Here is an 18,412-nt window from a genome sequence, read left to right as displayed (position 1 = left end):
CATGAGTACAGGACTTTGCTGCATTTAGCAAGTTACAATGGCAAGGAAAAACTTCCCTTTAACGGACAGAAACCTAGGACAGAACCAGACTCATGTTAGACAGACATGAGACAGTCACTGTCTTGACTGGAGCTCAAAGAAGCAATCAACCCTTTCCCTGTGCAGAGCATGCTGGAGACATGATGGGGATTTCTTTTAGCACCTTTTTACCTCAGTAGATTTTAATGAAGGCTGGCACTGTATCCTTTGACCATTACGATGACAATGTGCACATGTGCAATAGTCACATCACAGGACATTCGATGTCAGTCATAGGAACTGAAATAAGTCATGCTATTGTTACTTTCTTGTTTTTCCAATCTCACACTTGTTGATGATGAGCTTCAAAGTCCCACCTTAGAAACAAGTTGGTGACATCATGGACACAACGTCCATATACATTACAGTCTATGAGTGTCCCATGACTGCGAAATGTAAGCATAGGATGCTGGTGCCATCACAGCTATCCCATTAAGCCACATTTGTTCAGGTGCTCTTGTGGGTCCAGCACCTGGACAGATGTGGCTTACTGCCAATAGATGACAAAGTGGTGGAAGGAAGTGGATCAATCCATATGTCCCAACTTTAGATGCTACTGTAGGTTGAGTTCAGGCGGAACTGAAAAAAAAGCAACACGTCTGCATAAAAACGTATTGAATATAGAGTTAGTTTTCAACCAGTGTAAACATTTTTACCAGCCGTCATCTTTATAAATCTTTTAGGTATGACTTGTATTACAGACTCAAAGATAGGGCCTGCAGAATTTTCCGGAAAAAAATAAAACGCTAACTTTTACAGGGATAATCCCGCTCTGTCATCTCCTGTGTACCTCTATACATGTGTGTCAGTGTCAGAGTCTGCCTCGAACCTGCTCCATAGTCTGCATGTTGATGTTTCTGGATGAAGAGTAGGTGTGGCTACCTCACCTAGTGTGCAAGTAGGGAGTGGAGAAAGCTATCCTGAATGGTTAAGTTAGTGGACGTAGCACAGAGAAAGAAAAACACAACCATAGTGAAACGAAACGGGAAACAGATAAAGCTTTTTCCTAAAGGGGATGAAGCTTGGCTCAACTTTCGCTCGCTTTCTGGCACTTGGTGAGCAGCACAGGGAAAAGAGCGACATGAGTTGGCTTCCTGCTAACCGGATATGCATCAAATACCCGTGATTAGCCTGTGCTAGCATGCCAAGTCAGGTGCATGGCTCTCGACTCTCTCCCGCATAGAAATGTGGTTCTTCAAGTGGTTGCTGGGCAAGTGAGTGTGTTCATGGAGTCACGGTTGGAGGGTGTGTGTGCGCCGCCCCTGGCACTGAGCCAAGAAGGAGGAGTCCAATTTGAATGATGTGTTTACTAACAAGTAACACAAATTTCTGCAGACCCTACCTTTAAAGTAATAACAAAGTAGAGCTCCTTCCAAGAGAGTTGGACCAGTTATTTGCGCCATCTTTACAATTAAAAAACAGAAAATAAATGAAGTTTATCCGATTTCAGGACTTTTTCCCTACAAAAGGGCACTTGATTCAACATGTTTTTGTTTTTTTTTTGTTTGTTTGTTTTTTAATAAGAATGTATGAAGCTGTATATGCATGCGACATAACATGTAATGTTATGTTTGGTTCCTATCTTCTCGTTAACCTGACAAAGGTGAGAAAACTGAAGACATGACAGCATGGGGAGTGTTAAATGTGTGCATTACGCATTGACTGACAGTTATTAACAGCTTTCATCTTCTTCACTTCTGACCTGTCAGTCATTATATTTTTGGTGTCATGGTTGGTGATTGGTGGAGGAGTTATTTTTAGAAATGTGGCTTAGAAACTCCTTGACACATTTAAACTGTGCTTCTGCAAGGTTAAATACATTATTTTCCGTTCAAAACACATTTTCCTGTTCATTGCAGTTTAATAAGAAATTGAGGCAAATGTGGCCAGCCTTTTTCTTTTGTTTCCCATACTGTGCAGACTATTAGACGGAACTATTAGACTACTACTACTACCACTACTACTATGTTTTGGAGTTAAGGTTGGTAGTTTGTTTATTTGTACATGAACCCACTTTAATAGTAGTTTTTTGAAGTATAACCCCAGAGGTTCTATTTTTAAGCTATTTTCTTTTCTATGCACACTTAAACACATATTGAAGCATACTTTAAATCTATGAATATTTAAATGCAAATGCACATTATTAATCAGGCATAAAATGAACCTAAATTTAATTTTTCCTCTAACATGGACTACAGGCTTGTTGATGTGTATACTCGCATGTTAGATTCAAAGGTTTACTGTTGCTCATTCCATCTTGTATACCTTTTTCTTCTCCTCTATTCTCCTCCTTCTCTCAGTAGTCTCCTCGTTGCACACTTAGACTCTGTTCAATTTAATTAGACCAATAATTCCCTCATGATTTCCTTAGGCTCATCTGGAGCAAGGAGAGGGCCACAGCATTTTTTTCCTTCTATCTTCTAGTGACCTTGCAGCAAGAAGTTAATGTGTGTGAGTGTGTATGTGTGTGGGCCTGCATAGGAATGAGCACGCAGTATCTAAATATGTAGAGCTCTAGCATGTTCAGTGTGAATGCATAAATTTAGACGAATACATGTGGCGTAGATGTTGCTAAATGCATTATATGATTCAAGCCTCCCCTTAGAAAACAGAGCAGCTTAAAGAGAAGGTATTGTGTTTTTTCTAAAGCTCTGTGCTCTCCCTCTGGTACCCCTGTAGTAGCTTTATGTGCCATACAGCTCGAAAAGTCATTGTTTTTCTGACACTTGTGCTAAAGGACACCTCTGTCTGAAATGCTTTGTTTTAGCTGCTGTCTCTTTAAGGCTCCCAGCTGCTCAACCCCCTTCTCTTTGATTAGTCAGCCCTCTGGAGGCCTCTACAAGGAAGAGCTATGGGAAGACCTTGGTGTTTGAGGCCCATGTCTCGAACATGTCATGAACCAGTCAGGAGATCCTCATGCTAACATGTCATAACTTAAGTAGATCTCCTGAAGATCTTTTGAAGATCTCATGCAAAATTAAGAATGGACTGTTTCAAGTTTTATGGGAATGCAACAGACCCCCTCCTTAAGTTTTCATGTCTTTAGCCTACTTATTGCTGAGATTATTGCATGAATGAAGGGAAGCAGACTGTGTGTGTGTGTTAGTGGCTAGCTGAAGCTTCTGAACATTAACCAAGTGCAACTGGGGCTAATTTCCTTTTTTTATGAAGGAGTTATTTTGCTAAAGCCAATTTTACACCATTTTTTCCTCCTTATCTCCCTACAGACAGCTAACGTCAAAGTAAGTCCATCTTTATAGGCTTCCCTTATGCTGCATTATTTTTCAATGAAACTCAAACTACCAGTATTTGTCTTTTTTTTTCTCTCATGCCCATACAATCAGTGGTATTTCCAAAATAATGCATCACTAGGATCAAGTGTTTTCTCACTATTGTTGTAAGGCTAATCCTGCATGCTTGGCAGTGCTGTGTGACACACTGTTTATAGATACCAATATCTCACCTGCATGTCAACTCCTACCTAAGATTGATGAACAGACCCTGTCTCTCAGATGGAAGACTGCATTATATCATGAGATTGTAAGAATAAGGCATGCAGGCATCCAGGGGGCATCCAGACAGCAGACGTTTAAAATAGGACAAGGTAGACAGACTGATGATGTGGAAGTAGTAACTAAGTTGGCAGCAGGAACTAAGTAATCTTTTGTTCTTTTTTGTTGTTTGTTTTCCAAGCTTGATGTCTGCAAGTGCCTGTGTTGCAGGGATTTATGTCTCTGTTACAAAGTGTGTTGCAACTGATGACGCAGTTGTCTTAAGACCAAGATGATTAAAAGAAGCTGGCTGTGGCTGTGACTCGTGGTCCAAGGAGCAGCTGTAAATACTGTTGAGTTAATTTGCAGCTGACTGTACCTCTGCTAAATCTCAGTTAATTTGATCACAGACATTTGTCTCTAACAAATTTTTAGCCATAAAAGTCTCCAGATTTTGTGTTGCTGGAACACCTTTATTCTGAAACAGCCAATTTAGGAAATGTCATGTTTCAGTGCTGTCTTGAAAGGCAGAAGATAATCAAGAATGTAGACAACTCACATTATATAGAGGATACTACTTACTGAGAACCAAACACGAAGTGTCTCAAGCTTGTTTGAGGGGGAAAAGGTCCAATAGGGAGTGGACAGCATTGATCCCTTTTCATTTTATTGTTACACAATGTCATACTGTTTTAGAAATTAAAGAACAAAGTTTTAGATTACACCTCGAATCTCACATGCCTACCCTAAAACATGCAAGAATCTCTGGGGTTGAAAACAGAAAGTAATGTGGATGCTGAAAAAAAAACTGTTGTTCCACGAGTGTCCACTTGTGTCTAAAAACAAACATACATTGGATTTCATACTAAAGTGCACATTTTACAGTAAAATTAAACCTGTCAACAACCACCATGAAAATGGTTTTGTCCTTAAATTCATATATTCATAAAATTTGAAGGTATGGCTACATTTTTGAAAACTCAATTTATTTTTATTGAATAAAGGCTAATGGGACAATCTCACCAAGCTCCAACAATCCCCGCTTACATGTTCACGCAAATGTTTCGCGATCACCTGCTTAATTAGTGATTGCCAAAGGACTCAAACTTTGCAAGAGGGAAGGAAGTCCCTTCGAACTCAACTCCAAGGCTGAGCCTTAGTAGGGTAGAAACGTGTAGTGCTGCCAGAGCGGTGAATCAAAAGGACAAAATAGAATGTTTAAAATTGAAACCAAACTGTTTAGAGCACTTCAGGATTCAATTTATACTAAAAAGTCAGATTTTTTGCCCAACGGGAACATACGTCTACCTGTGTCTTTACCTTACATGCAATTCTCTTGCACACATGACTCTTATTTACGTTTGGTGTGAACTCACCATAAGTGTCATGTATCTGGCTTGTTTTTGTAGTTTACTGAGTGGCAAAGCTTTGATCTGAACTCCACCTTTGTCCTTTTTCTAGATTAGTGAAAAGTTAGTCAGTCTGGGCGATTCCAAGACAATATTTTCTGATCTTTGGGCTCAGATTGTTGGTTTATATCACTGAAGCTTTGTCCGTGTTTAGCACAGTCTTCGGTTAAACTCAGCTCATGTTCTGATGTCCTCACACATGTTCTCTTATGTCTGTTCATGTTTTGCCCTCAAGTCTTGTCAGCTGTTAAAACTGACCTGTTTCATACTTAATATCACCTATATCTCGAAGCTCAAAAATATCATTGCTGAATGCTAAAAATAGATTCACTATCCTGTTCTGCATCCTTCATTGACAGCTGGATGCTCCTCTGTTTACCTCAGATGATGTTTGACCTGTGCGTGCTTCCTGTGAGAAGCTGTATCATGCTTTTGATCCTGGCTTGTTTTCCTCGTACGGACTAAGCAGCTTGTCGTGTTCAGAAGCAACATAGAGCTTCCATGAAAAAAGGCTTACTTATCTGAGAGCAGATGAGTAATCTGAGTTCACGATCCTGACCCACAGGAAAACGGATGGTAGAGGGAGGGAGATGAAGCTCATTTTGTTTTTGACAACTGAGTTTTGTTTCTGTTGTTGAGGATAATTGCTTGTATTAATGAGTATACATGCTGATTGGTCATCATTAGCAATTTTGTTTCACCTTTTTGTCTGTGAAAATGAATGCCCACCATAAAAACAAAAGATGACATCATTATTATAAAAATTATTTATTTACAGGTGCTTGACATTCTCAGATTTGGCCTGAAAACAGGCGTTTTGATTTGTATGCACATGTGAGAGCAGGTGCATGCTATCTGTCTACTGTATGACTGTGCACTTTTCTTTCTCTATGATTTTTAGAAAGGTGGGAGCACTGCTGCAGTTCTCCTCCTTTTAACAGAAAACTTGTCTGAAATAAGATATTCTGGCTTAACAACAGAGCATAAGAGGCAAACGTAATGGCACTGAAAATAAATTAAGTTTTCGAATGCAGGGGCTCATATGGATTCTGAGAGCCTGAGGTATACCATTACCATTATATCATAGATTTAACCCAAGACCTGATTTTAGAGGTTAAACTTTACAGTCTCTGGCTCATTGCACACAAGCTACACGCACTCAACCTTGAAAATGATGATGACTCAGTATGTTGTGCTTGGTCTGCATGTTTAACCCACCAGCAATGTGAGACCGTCACTTCCCTGTGAACCATATTACATGTCGACTGCACTGTGTGTCATGTGTGTGGATTAGCAAAATCCCCATGAGACCATTTGTCATCCACTTGTTTAATGCATTATTCTCCAAAGGTAATGAGTGTGCTGGAGATTAAAATAGACTCATTTTCAGTTTGACTGGGCTAAAGTTATGATACAGAAGCTCGTACACAAAGAACGTCAGAGTTGTAATCCTTACAAAGGGCACAAGTGAAAAGAAACACCTTCGACATTTTCCAGGGTTCTTTGTGCGCAGGGTTTTAACAGAGTCCACCAGGCACTCTGGTGATGACATTTTAGGAAGGTGTTTGCGAGGGAGTTTAATTTAACCTGTACTTCAAAACAAGAACAAGAGCTGAAAGCCATGAAAGCATTTGCTTTTTGATCATCAATCAAGTTAATCTCCATATGACTGAACATTAATTTTAACATTAACTTACAGGTATTTGTTTTTAATAAATTACTTCTTCAAATTTTGAACAATTGAAAAGGCAAAGGAAGCTGTTAAAAGATTTAAACAATGATAAACATTTGAATCTAGTTATGTGAAAACCTACTTTGCCATCTCTGAAATAGCACCATTAGTAAGGCTGATAGCAAGCAGTTCCTTTTGCTTACCTTCATCGATTAATAGTATACATTTGAGTTGTCATTGCCTGTGAGCAGTCTGATATATATGCATATTTTTTGGACAAGTGTTTTATATTTATTACTCTTGGGGTGTTCTGACTCAAGAGATCAGTGTCAGTTCAGCAGTTTCATAGAGAGAGATTGATTCTCCTGACTTAAATGCAACTTTAATTCTACTTTTTCTGTAAATCATCTATTAGTTTATCACCAATCTTTCCTTTAAAAGTGTTCATTTCAGGTAATAGTGTATGATAACAACACTTTAATGACAATTTGAAAAACTGAAACAGATTTTTTTTCATTGAATTTACTTTATTGTATAATTTATCAGGGTCTCACTTCTCTGAGTTCCAGCACAAGGTGATGGACAGCTAGATGCCGTGCTCCAGGAGAGCAAAGCCTGGAGTCAAGTTTGATTTGAGAGTTTATTGGCAGCCAGCAAAGCTGCTTCTCATTTAAAGGATGATATCCTACAGAGACAAAACCACAGCCTATTAACGCATCGAAGCATCGCCAACACTATTAAACTAACACTACATAAGCATTGACTATTAAATCATTATGTTCTGACATAATTTGGATTAGTTTGTTTTTCAAAAATAATGGCTTTTCATGCTCCATTTGTTTCTGTATATAGAGTGGCAGTGTTTATGTGGGCATAGTTTTTTGATGTTGCCTTTTATGCTTTTGCTTATATTTTTTCATACTTACATTTAATGTTACACTGCTGGCTGTTCATTTTAAATGCGGCTTTAAGTAGTGGTTAAATAAAGTAAATAAATTACCAATGACTTTACCTAGCTATAAAATTCTTCCTGGACTCCCCACCTTTGAAAAAAATTAGAACATTTGTGCATTTTCAACGAGAAAATTGAAAGCATGGGCAGATATTGGAACAACTCTACTTGCCAAATCAGTCTCAAACAGAATATTCCTGCCGGAACCAATTTGCCCATATCCTCAGGAAAGTTCAGGATGGTCATTTTGACAGTTAGTATGAAAAGTTGCCATTTAAAACTGCTGAGAGGTTTGGTGTTGATTGCAGTGACACCTGTGCCTGAAATCGGTATTTTTCTTTTCTGGGACAAAGACACCATTTTATGTAATCATGAAAAGGCAAATACACAACAAGTGAGACTATTTCTAAATCCCTGGCATGCCAGTGCATGTCACTTTTCAGTCCGTGTTCATGTATTCAAGGAGGATGAAGTCGTGGGAACACGTCCCTGTGAAGCTGACCAAACAGAAGAAAGTTGGCTTTGAGCAGGGGGCATTTTACAGACGCAGGAGCTCAGAATACTTATTTTAGACAGTGGATGAAGCGAGGAGCTTCACCGGGGCCAGTTTCAGTCAAATAAGGATATTTCTGAACAGTGAATCATACTGAGCTATTCTCGTGGAGTCCTAGAATAAAAATATACAGCTGGAAATTTGCATAAGAGGTCCCCTTTAATGCTGCTGCTTCAGGCAGGATTACACTCCACATCTCCATATCTCACTCCACAGCCTGACAACGTTACAGATGTTGTGTAATGCAATTTTCTCACCAAGTGCAACCAGATTCAGTGGAAGGTGTTCAAGAGGCCATCAATACAGCAGAACTCCTTTCAACTCCAACTAGGATAGGATAAAAAAAGTTCTTAATTTGTGCCAATTAATAAAGAATGAGGCAGAGTTCATGTCAAGATATCCTACTGCATAAAGAAAAGAGAAAGTTCATTAGGAAGGCTTTTTGATTTGAAGCATGGACCAATGAGCGAAGAGAAGTGACATCTGTACACCAACCAGAGTGGCTGTGTGTGCTGCAGAAGCAGATAAAGGAGACAGACAGGAGTGAAAAGGACCCTGGGAGAGAGAAGAGAGGGTCACCCACAGTAGCACAACTTACTTCATAATTGAGGCACTGCTTGTTCTCTTTTGGTGGACATTTTTTCAGATGTGAGAGACAGGGTCCACCCAGGCTTCTCATTTTGCACCAAAGGCTTCTCTCACTCAGTTCCTCGTCCTCTGACTAACCCAGTCATCTCACAGCTATAGCATATCATCACCGGCTCCCACTTTCTCACTTCTCAATTTCACTCTGCAGTGACACACAGCAGTCCCTGCAGCTATTGAGGTTGCCTGTTTTCTTCAAACCAACCTCTCCATCAAATAAGCCGATATAGACTCAACACAAGCATACACATGGACGTATGTATCCGTAAGTGTCTCCTTCTCTCTGTCTGAGTCATCTCTCGCTCTCACCCCCCCCACCCCCCTTCTCTCTGCTTTATCTCCTCTTCTGCCTGATGTGAGTTGGTGCTGCAGTCCTTTTTGAGCTCATGCATCGGCTTCTAAAATAACCTTTTTCTTAGTCAGACTGTGTCGGCTGCGCTTAGTTAGCATGACAGCTGCTTTCAACCCAATTAGAGAGCACTGATGGTGGCTGAAAGCGGGTTCTCTCTGTGCGGTAGTTATATAACAATTCACCTAAGAGACAATGTCAATTACCACATTTTCTCTCTTTGTCAGTGTGCTGGTGTGCACTTGGATATTGCAGTGCAGTGTTGCGCAGCAGCTGCTATCTGATGCGTGTGTTTTGGGGGATTCCCTTGAAATGGCCCAACTACATCTGCAGCTAGGCAGGGATTTATCATTTTTTCACGCATTTATTTGTAGCCTAAGACTAAGTAGGTTTCTTGAACAATTCATGGAGACATCTGCTGTACTTTTCAACACCTAATTGCGAAAAAAAAAATCTACCAGAAAGACGTTTGTTTTCAAATTTACAAGCAAGTGAGAACTTGAAAAACAAGCAATACAGGTTTTTGTTACATATCTAAGAAATGATCATACTTCCAATTTAAAACCTCTAATATTTAAACATAGTTTTTACTCTCTATCAATGAATACCTGTAATTTCTGTAATTTTTGTGCTACATTAATGTAATTAAAAAGTATTATGCATGGGCAACTCATCCATCATGATACAAACCAAAGTGTTTGCAAACCTGTGCTCTACAGTTAAAATTCAATACTTGCATTGCAGGTGCTCAAAACACCTAGACCATCATTGAAGTCCTCTGCACTTCTTTTTGTCGCAGGCAGGGGGTGCTATGTGCCAGTGCTTCTGCTGATGGTGCAGTGGGCTCAGCTCAGCCTCACTGTGCTCAAGGACATTTTGAGACAGACAAATGGAGAATGCGCATGGCTTCACTGTGGACAACAACAAACTACTTACTGCCTCTCAGATGGGGAACCTCTTATCAGAGAGAAAGCTGTAATTAATCTTGAGGACTGCCTCATCAATAACACTTGTTCTTTATAATCACCAAGAAGATCAGAGAGGCCCTGCAGTCAGGGCATAGCCAGATCGAAGAATACATGTTAAAGAAAAAAGTAACACTTGAATAGCGTGCACTGTATTAACGTATGAAGTCTTCTCAGTCAGAGAAAGCTGCATTCTTGGAATCTTTTTAACGTATCAACAATATAAACTATTGACTCAAAAGGAATCTTAAGCTTAGTGCCCTAAAATTGTACTGGTTGAAAAATACAGGATCACTCTTTAACCTGGTAGTACATATTATTAGTCACTGCCATGTGCTAAATATTTACATTTTGGTGACTCTAAAATAAAACAAATCTGTGACAAAATCACAAATAAAAAGGCTGCCACTCATCAGAAAATTGTTTTAAAGAATGTTTTTCCCCAAGGTCCCAAAAACTACATCCAGACTTGCAGGATCTAAAACAACAGGCATCAAGGCAAGCAGTTTATTTTTTCCATCATTAAACCCATCACAGGTTTTTAAGATACAAATATTAAATACAGATTTTTTTGATACTGTCAACATGAAATCTGTTTCCATTAATGGTACTTAAAACTTTCACTTACTCTTAATTCTCCATGGTGAGGCCTTATTGTCGTATTTGGACAAAAACCATGGTCACTTACTTTTTCATTAACCACACACAGTAGAAACAAGGTTCAGAACCTCCAGTTAACATAACCGACTTGCAGACAAACCTGAATGAACTGAATGAAAGCGTGACCTTGTTAACTAGTGATTATTGGCCAAGTGCCCTTCTCGACAGTGCCTTTAGTTTGTCATTAAAGAAATAAATTTTACATTATAACAAAAGATACACTAAAGTGTATTCTCTAGAACTGTCCTCATGTTCAACAGCTATTGCAATTGCTGGGGTTGGCAGGTAGCACGGTCACATTTGGCTCTAAAACACCTGTTACTTTGAAATGTCATGATCCAGTCCAAAATCTGTCAAACTTGAGCCTGTGGTGGAGTATCCTCATTATTATGCTCTTAACTGTTAGAGTATAAAGAATGAAAACTCATCTGAGTAAAAGGAGCTAAATGCTTCTGCTGCCAAAATAAATCCTTATGATTACTCAGGTTGTGAAGTGGTCTGCAGTCCAACGCTTTAAAATTGATGCGAAACTGTTTTGCATTTGACGAAAACAGACTGGAAGATGGATTTTAGTTCCAGCATGAAAAGTTACCAAATTGTCTTTCATGTCAACAAGCATGAAAAAAATCCCTTTTTTAGGGTGTCAGGATAAAAGTTTGGCCTTGGGCAGACCTCTTTCTAAGACTAGTTTTTGAAACTTAATTAAAAAGATACCACTGGAATTTGAAGTAGACTTAAACAGAATGTCTTTTGTAAATTGTCACTCAGCAGCATCAGTGTGTGTTAAACTTTGTGCAAAGCAGTGATTCCAGTGATTGTTGAGGCTGTGTTTCAGCACCAGGCGCTGTCCACTGTCTGCAGTGCAGCTTGTGCCCTGTTCTGTGGTGTGGGTGTTGTGTCTGACTGTCAAGGCTTGTTTGATAAGAGAAATAAATAAACATAATTCACTATCAAGATAATCTTTTGGGCCATATATTATTGCTAGTGGGGCAGCTTTGGCCCACAGGATGCCAGTTGCCAACCTCAGTGCTGCATACATTCAGTCGATGTTTATATCTTTAGCTAAACAGTTGTGTCCAAAATGATAGCCGTGATGCTTTTATCAGTACTGAAACCCAGCCATTAAACCCAATTGTATTTGTAATTTATTTAAATGTATATTAGTATCATTACTACTGCTTTTATTTTTAACTTTAATAAGCAACAGGCCTCATCAACACATGGCTCAAGTTGCTATGGTGGACTCATGGGTTGAGTTTTTCATGTGGTAGTTCTGTTTTTTGTATTATGATATAGTTTGAGGCCTGGTTAAGTGTTAATGCATAATTGAAAAAAAAAACTGTACAGTAGTGGTCAGGAGGTCTCATGTTCATGAAATCTGATGAAATGTTCTCACACTTGAGATAAAATGTAGCAAATTCTTCACTTTCTCTTCAACTGATATGTTGCTCATTATTCACTGTCAAGCCATGGGGAGCATGCCAGCGATGCAGGCAGACTGGCATGTAGGCAGGGAGGTAGACAAAGGAATATAACAGCAGGGGAGTTTTAGTCAGCTCCAGATAGACAGGTGCAACAGAGGGAACAGCGATTGGTGGGACAGTATAAAGATAGATCGAAGTACAAAGACAAGATTGGGAGTGATGGTGATGGGAATTTCTGCAAGATGCTAAAAATTTCATGAAGAACTCTCTTCCTCCAACACTATTCACGAGGACAAGAACTTCAGCTTTGATGTTCAAATTATTCATTGGCGAGGGAGAACCATTTTGACACACTGCAGTCCTCTTGACTTTACCTGGAAACGAAGATGAAACACTAACTATGATACTACTTACAGCAGTCATCCTGTTGCTTGGATGAGAAAACCAAGTTCATGTGTGGATATATTCATGCTGGTATTTGTGTGTTTACATTGTACACAGAGGTGAACATTAGCTACCCAGCTCAGACTCCAGCTGTCCCCTCCAGCTCTACCTTACCCTCCCCTATTGTGGTTATTATGTCTCCTCTTCTCATAGCTCAACTATTCTTTAAAAACAGCCTTTCATCTTCACCTTTTACCATCTCATCACCACTGCTTTCATCATCATCTCTTCTTCTTCCATCTCAATCTCTCTTACCTCTCAGCCCCTGTTGTCATACTTCACAGATAGGCTGCTGTGTGTCCACATAATACGTAACACTTGCATGATGATATATATATTTGCAAACACACTGATTTAAAAGATTGGTAATTGGAAGTGCGATATTCAGCATGAAAATAGTTTGGGGATTAGTAATTGTATCAACAAACTGTCACCAAGTGGAAAAAAAAAACAGATTGAAGACTGACAAATTTTGCTAGCATGGTCTTCTTGTCAGCACATTTTGTCCTCAGTTTGATTTGAATGAGTTTGAGTCAAGTTTTTCTAAAGTTAAATTTATTTTTAAAGTAATACTGAAAATTCCTATTGCAAAGCTATCGAACTAATTATACCTGTATTTTATTTATTTCAAGGTCATCAGTGTTTTTAATGATCTTGTATGGTTACAGTCTTTCTTAGTGAGTCTAGTGGTTGTTTTCGATCTTCCATTTAGAGTCAGATGTCTATTGCAACGTAAACCCCCCACACTTCAGTAAACAGCAGAAGTTGCAGTATTAGCATTAGGCTACAGTGCATTTTAGTCCATAATTCTAAAGAGGAGTTTTTTAGGGCAGCAGCTCACGGACTGGAAATATGTAAAGAAATAAAGACTGCTCTACTAGTTCCAAAGTCGCCATACTTCAGCGATTGTTGTGTTTATGCATTATCTGCTGCAGTCATAAGATTTGTTTGCTCATAAGATCAATTCAGCTCTATGCATTTTTGTAATACATTGATTGTAAACATTCAACTTCTTTATCAATGACTGTGATTCACTGCTCACTTATAAGATAATTTAGCTGCTATAGATATGAGATGAGAGCTTAAAACTGCTGTTTGTACGTCAGTGAATCTTCAGATGATTACCCATGCCGTTCAGTACAAACGGCAAAACTGCTGGATTACAGAAAACGGTTCCCATGTAACTGTGTACAGTGATTTTAACTGCTGCCAGTTCCTTGTTTGTATGGCTGTAAACCAACTTCTACCTTCTCTACACTTTTTTTAGTATAAGGTTGAAGATCCTATTAGCTTCAGCTTGTCTTTTAGTTATTTCAACTATACATGAGGAGAGAATCATGGTTGAATATGTAGATTACGGTTTACAGCAGGGAATTTATGGACAAGACTCATCCATTCTGCACCAACGTCCAGTGAGTTATATGTCTTAAGGTCCAAAAACATATCTGGTTCACTGATATTTTGAAACAAAACAAGTTAGAAAAGAAATCTGCAGTTAGCCTTACTGCTGAGGTAAGGTTCAAGTTTTATCAGAGTAACTGATGAGGGTGGCTGTGCCCTCCTGATGTAGTTTCACCCCTAAGCCAGCTGCTTACGATTCAGACAACACACACACACACACACACACACACACACACACACACACACACACACACACACACACACACACACACACACACACACACACACACACACACTTACCCATCTATTTCCCTGGGAGAGCATTTGTTTGCTTTCATTTAGCATTTTTTTGGAGGATCTGGCAGGCACAGATGTCTGCCTTGGCATGCAAAGAGAACCACCAACATTGATTGGACCTGTTCGTCAGGAAAAGGGGACAGCATAAAAGGTTGGATAAAAAACAGAGAGAAAGACGCAGTCTGAGCCCAGGCTGTCAGTTTTAATGTTTAATTAATGGAAAAACTAGCCAAAACTCAACTAGGCTGGAAAATCTCAAGTCTTTTATCTAATGAATCATGAGTATATTAATCTGTTCTGTAGGTGCTAAACACACACACACGCATTGGCCTTAGTTGGAAATGCTCCCTTCTTGATTCGCTGGTAGAAATAGTTCTCAGATGTTGCTTAGAAAAAAAGACTAACAGTCTAACACTAAAGTACAGCAATCAAAATGTATTTTAAATTTACCTCATAGTCTGCTCGTCTGTGACAGCATATTATAAGTATTATTGTTAGTATATGGATTTTAAATTAGAAACTTTTTTTGTAGCTGTTTATATGTTTTGCCATGTTTTAAACAGAGATTTCAAGCTACTTTTGAAAGCTGGATGTCCATACTAAATGTGAGCAAAGTTTTGAAACAAAAGAAATCCCTGACTCTTTTGGTGAACTACTCAAAACACTGCTCTAAAACTACCACGAGATCTTCTTGCTGAACTTTCGAGATCATCACTTAAGGATCTCCCAATTGATTCACAAAATGTTGGAGGGGTGGACCTCAAATACCAAAGTCAGAGTGGTCCGTTTTAAAGAGTCAGCAATTAAAATAAAGTGTTTCAGACAGAGGCCAAAGTGAGGCTTTTTTAAACACCAGTGTGAGAATACTTTGGATTTTATTGAGCTGTAACTCATGCAAGGCGAGTATAGAGTAATAGAGGGACATGAAGCCTAGAAGTGCATAATAACCGCTCTACAAAGTTACACTTTTGCTCAAAATTTTAAAAAGCAGAGTTATAAAGCTGAGTTGGAAGGAACCTCCGACTGTGCTGTTAAATTACTTAAGTAAGTGCAGTAAATGGCTTTCCAGCCAGCCTTCATCTGCTCTACAGACATGTTGAGCAGGTTCGTTAGGTTCCTCCTGTCCAGGTGACATTGCCAATGCTGTCTAACTTTGTCACTTCAGTAAGAGCTGGAGCTCATTAGCAGCCAGGCCTGGTTCCTGTGGAGTTACAGATGTGTTTTCACATGTTGGCAGGGTCTCTCACCGCCCTGCTGTGACAAGGTCAGTGCTGTTCCTGAGCACCTGATTGTGTCTGGTACAAGTCCCATCTGAACTGTGTCATCACACTTGATATTTTCCATTCTGCTGATCATGTAAGTGTGGTTGAGATAATAAACTACATCCCATTAATTCCTGCAAAAAGAAAAAAAAGGCAATTTCATTGTTACTGCAACAATACCATCTGCAACAGACAAAATCCACTTTAATGCAGTCAGATAAGAATCAAGCTAGTACCATTTAGAATATACTCCCAGATCATTCGTGCCAATTCAGTTGTCAAAGCTGGGGTATGATATTATCCTTCTGATACATAATTTACAGCTTATATTAACCTTCATTTTCTCACACATACATTTTAGAAAAACATTTTTCTCAGCCTTTGCCTGAGATTCTTCCTTTTAACTGCTGTCTCTTTAAGGTTCCCTGCACCTTGAACCCCCTGTCCTCTGATTGGGCAGTCATCTGGAGGCCTGTCCTGTACTAGTTAGGAGGTCTTCATGCAGTGACATCATCATTTCAGCAAGTGGAGCTTGTGGAGATCTTGTGTTATTTTTAGAACTTACAGTTTTGAGCAGTTTACAGAGAGATCCAGGGATTTCTAGTAAGGGAAAATGACTACTTAGTTGTTTGAAAATGTGCATGTTTAGTATTGACATCCAACTTTGTTACTTTATATCAATGTTTCAAATATGGGATACCCCTCTTTAAAAAGTAGAGAGCACAAGAACATCTGATTAACATTATATGATTAACATTTAATGTTATAGTATGTGCTATTTACATAACATTCTATGTGTTCAGTTGATTAACAGTCTTTTAAATCTATAGATAGACATATGGTGCACATGCAAAGGTTGGTCCTTTGAGAAAATTCGAATAATGGCTAAAAAAAATTAGTCTCATGAATTATTGACCAGCCATCTATTGTGGTATTTTTGCTGACAAAGTAAAAATTGGCTGAATATTTTGAGTAATGAAGTGCCCCTGGGTGGCCCACACTTTCTTTCTTTTTTGTCTTCTTTACTGCTGCATTATGGCTCCTTAGGGAACAATTTAGAGGGCTTTCTAAAACTCAGCATCCCAGATCACAGTCAGACACCAAAGCCAGACAATTTTTTCCCCTGCATATATGTTTGCTTTCTGTAGCATCAAGCATGACACAACACAGGCACACTGACTCCTGGTTTCCCCCTGAGTGGGTGGGAAGAGATGAAAGGCAGCTGTGAGCCGGATGTTTACTTTGAATAATAAAATAAGAGACAAACCTTATTTAGATCTGGTGGAGGAGGGGGAGGCATTGAGGGCACACGTATACAGCATTGGTGACAGATCACTGGATCATAACATTGTGTTGTTGTACTAAGAGCTTATGTGAATTTTGGTTGTGACGATCTGTTTTTACTATTTTCAATAAATGTCATGCCAAAGCAAACTGACCTGTTTTTTTTAAAAAGTCACTGTTTGTGGTGCGGTTGCCCCTGAGACACAGTCCATCACAGCTCAGATTCTGTCTGCACAACAGTTAGCCACTACTACTAGCTGCTACTTTTCTGTTTTAAGTTACAGCTACAGTTTACAGTAATATCCTTGGGGCCAAGTGATGCAGGCAGGATAAGGAAATCAGAAATGTGTTACCGATTTAGGCCTCTTAGATATCTTGAAATATCTTAATTAGGGATGCTCCGATACTGATCGGTGGTAACGGGTATCGTATACCGGTGTATTGGTGCAGATCCAGGCAAACAGCTCTCTGCCTTTTTTTTTTTTTCATTGTTTTTTTTTACAAGCATCCTTTGCTACTTGATTTGAGATACTGCCTCTGATGCACTGCTTTGTTTTTAGCTGCATTACCAGTCATCAGGGTATAAAAGTCTACATTTGAAAAGAACTTGTGTACATTCTGAAGAATTGTTTTGATGGTAAACATTTAAATAATTCATAGTTTAAATCAATATTAACTTCAGTAATTCCATAGACTCTGTCTTGCCTTTTACCCAAAACATTACCATTCTTATTCCACAGTATGGCATGCAGGTTATTATTTAACGCTGATATCAGATCGGTATTGGTACCAGTTGATACCAAAGCCCAGGTATTGTTCTGGAACCAGAAAAGTTGGATTGGAGCATCCTTAATCTCAATTTGTTAAACTGCAATGTAGTGCCTCATTGACACAGATGTCGCTTCTCCAAAATAAGAGTAGCACCAGGATTAGAGGGCAGGTAGTGAAATCATTAGTGCATGGCATTACAAGGCAACAGGCAGAAAGAAATAGACGGCTGAGATCGAGTGACTGCAAAGGAAAGTCACTCGTTGTAGAATGAGAGAGAGCAGCAGCGGCGGCTTCACCGCTCAGCCCATCCTCCCCTTGACAGCGCAGCGTTACGTGCTGCCTCTCCGCTCTGTCGTCAGAGCAGCCCCAGCCTCCTGCCCGCGCACAACTCCTCTCCGCTCTGCACCAGAAAGGAGCATCCTCTTCTCCCCGCCCTCCCTCTCTTTTGTATCATCATTCCCTCTCTCTGTCAGTCGGCTTGTCCTCAGAATGAGGTTAGCAGCAGCAGCAGCAGCAGCAGTAGATAGAGACAGCAGAGCTGCAGCTACTGCAGCAGACAGGAGAGGTTGTCCTTCAGCTGTGCTTCATCTACCGCTGCATTCTCTCCTGCTCTGAGAACGTGACGCTTATTCTTGTCCTCTCTCTCTTTTTATCTCCCTCCTCCTCCCTCACCTTCTGTCCTCTTTGAATTCATCTCACTCCCTCTCTTTCCCTCCCTTGCTCTCTTTTTCTCTCCCTCTCTCCCTCTCTTCCTC

The 18,412-nt window shown here is 39.5% G+C and overlaps 1 protein-coding gene across 12 annotated transcripts in view; it reads left to right on the top strand.

Moving 5' to 3' along the window:
* The window catches only part of atp2b2 (ATPase plasma membrane Ca2+ transporting 2), a 141,477-nt gene that overhangs the window by 49,241 nt on the left and 73,824 nt on the right, over positions 1–18,412 (top strand). Inside the window, exon 1 of one of the 12 annotated variants that reach the window (XM_074678863.1) lies at positions 18,023–18,151. The exons of 10 other annotated variants lie outside the window; for them this stretch is intronic. The gene's annotated coding sequence lies outside the window, so the exon portion shown is untranslated. Of the gene's footprint in view, positions 1–18,022; positions 18,223–18,412 lie in introns of those variants that run through there. One more of the 12 variants, XM_074678853.1, reaches the window with a different exon arrangement.

Source organism: Halichoeres trimaculatus, unplaced genomic scaffold (assembly GCF_033239565.1).
Source record: "Halichoeres trimaculatus isolate MK-OKI-2021-1 unplaced genomic scaffold, fHalTri1.1 fHalTri1_scaffold_1, whole genome shotgun sequence".
Classification (NCBI taxonomy): Eukaryota; Metazoa; Chordata; class Actinopteri; order Labriformes; family Labridae; genus Halichoeres; species Halichoeres trimaculatus.
The sequence above is the reverse complement of the archived record's forward strand: the minus strand, read 5'-3'. Positions and strand labels throughout refer to the sequence as shown.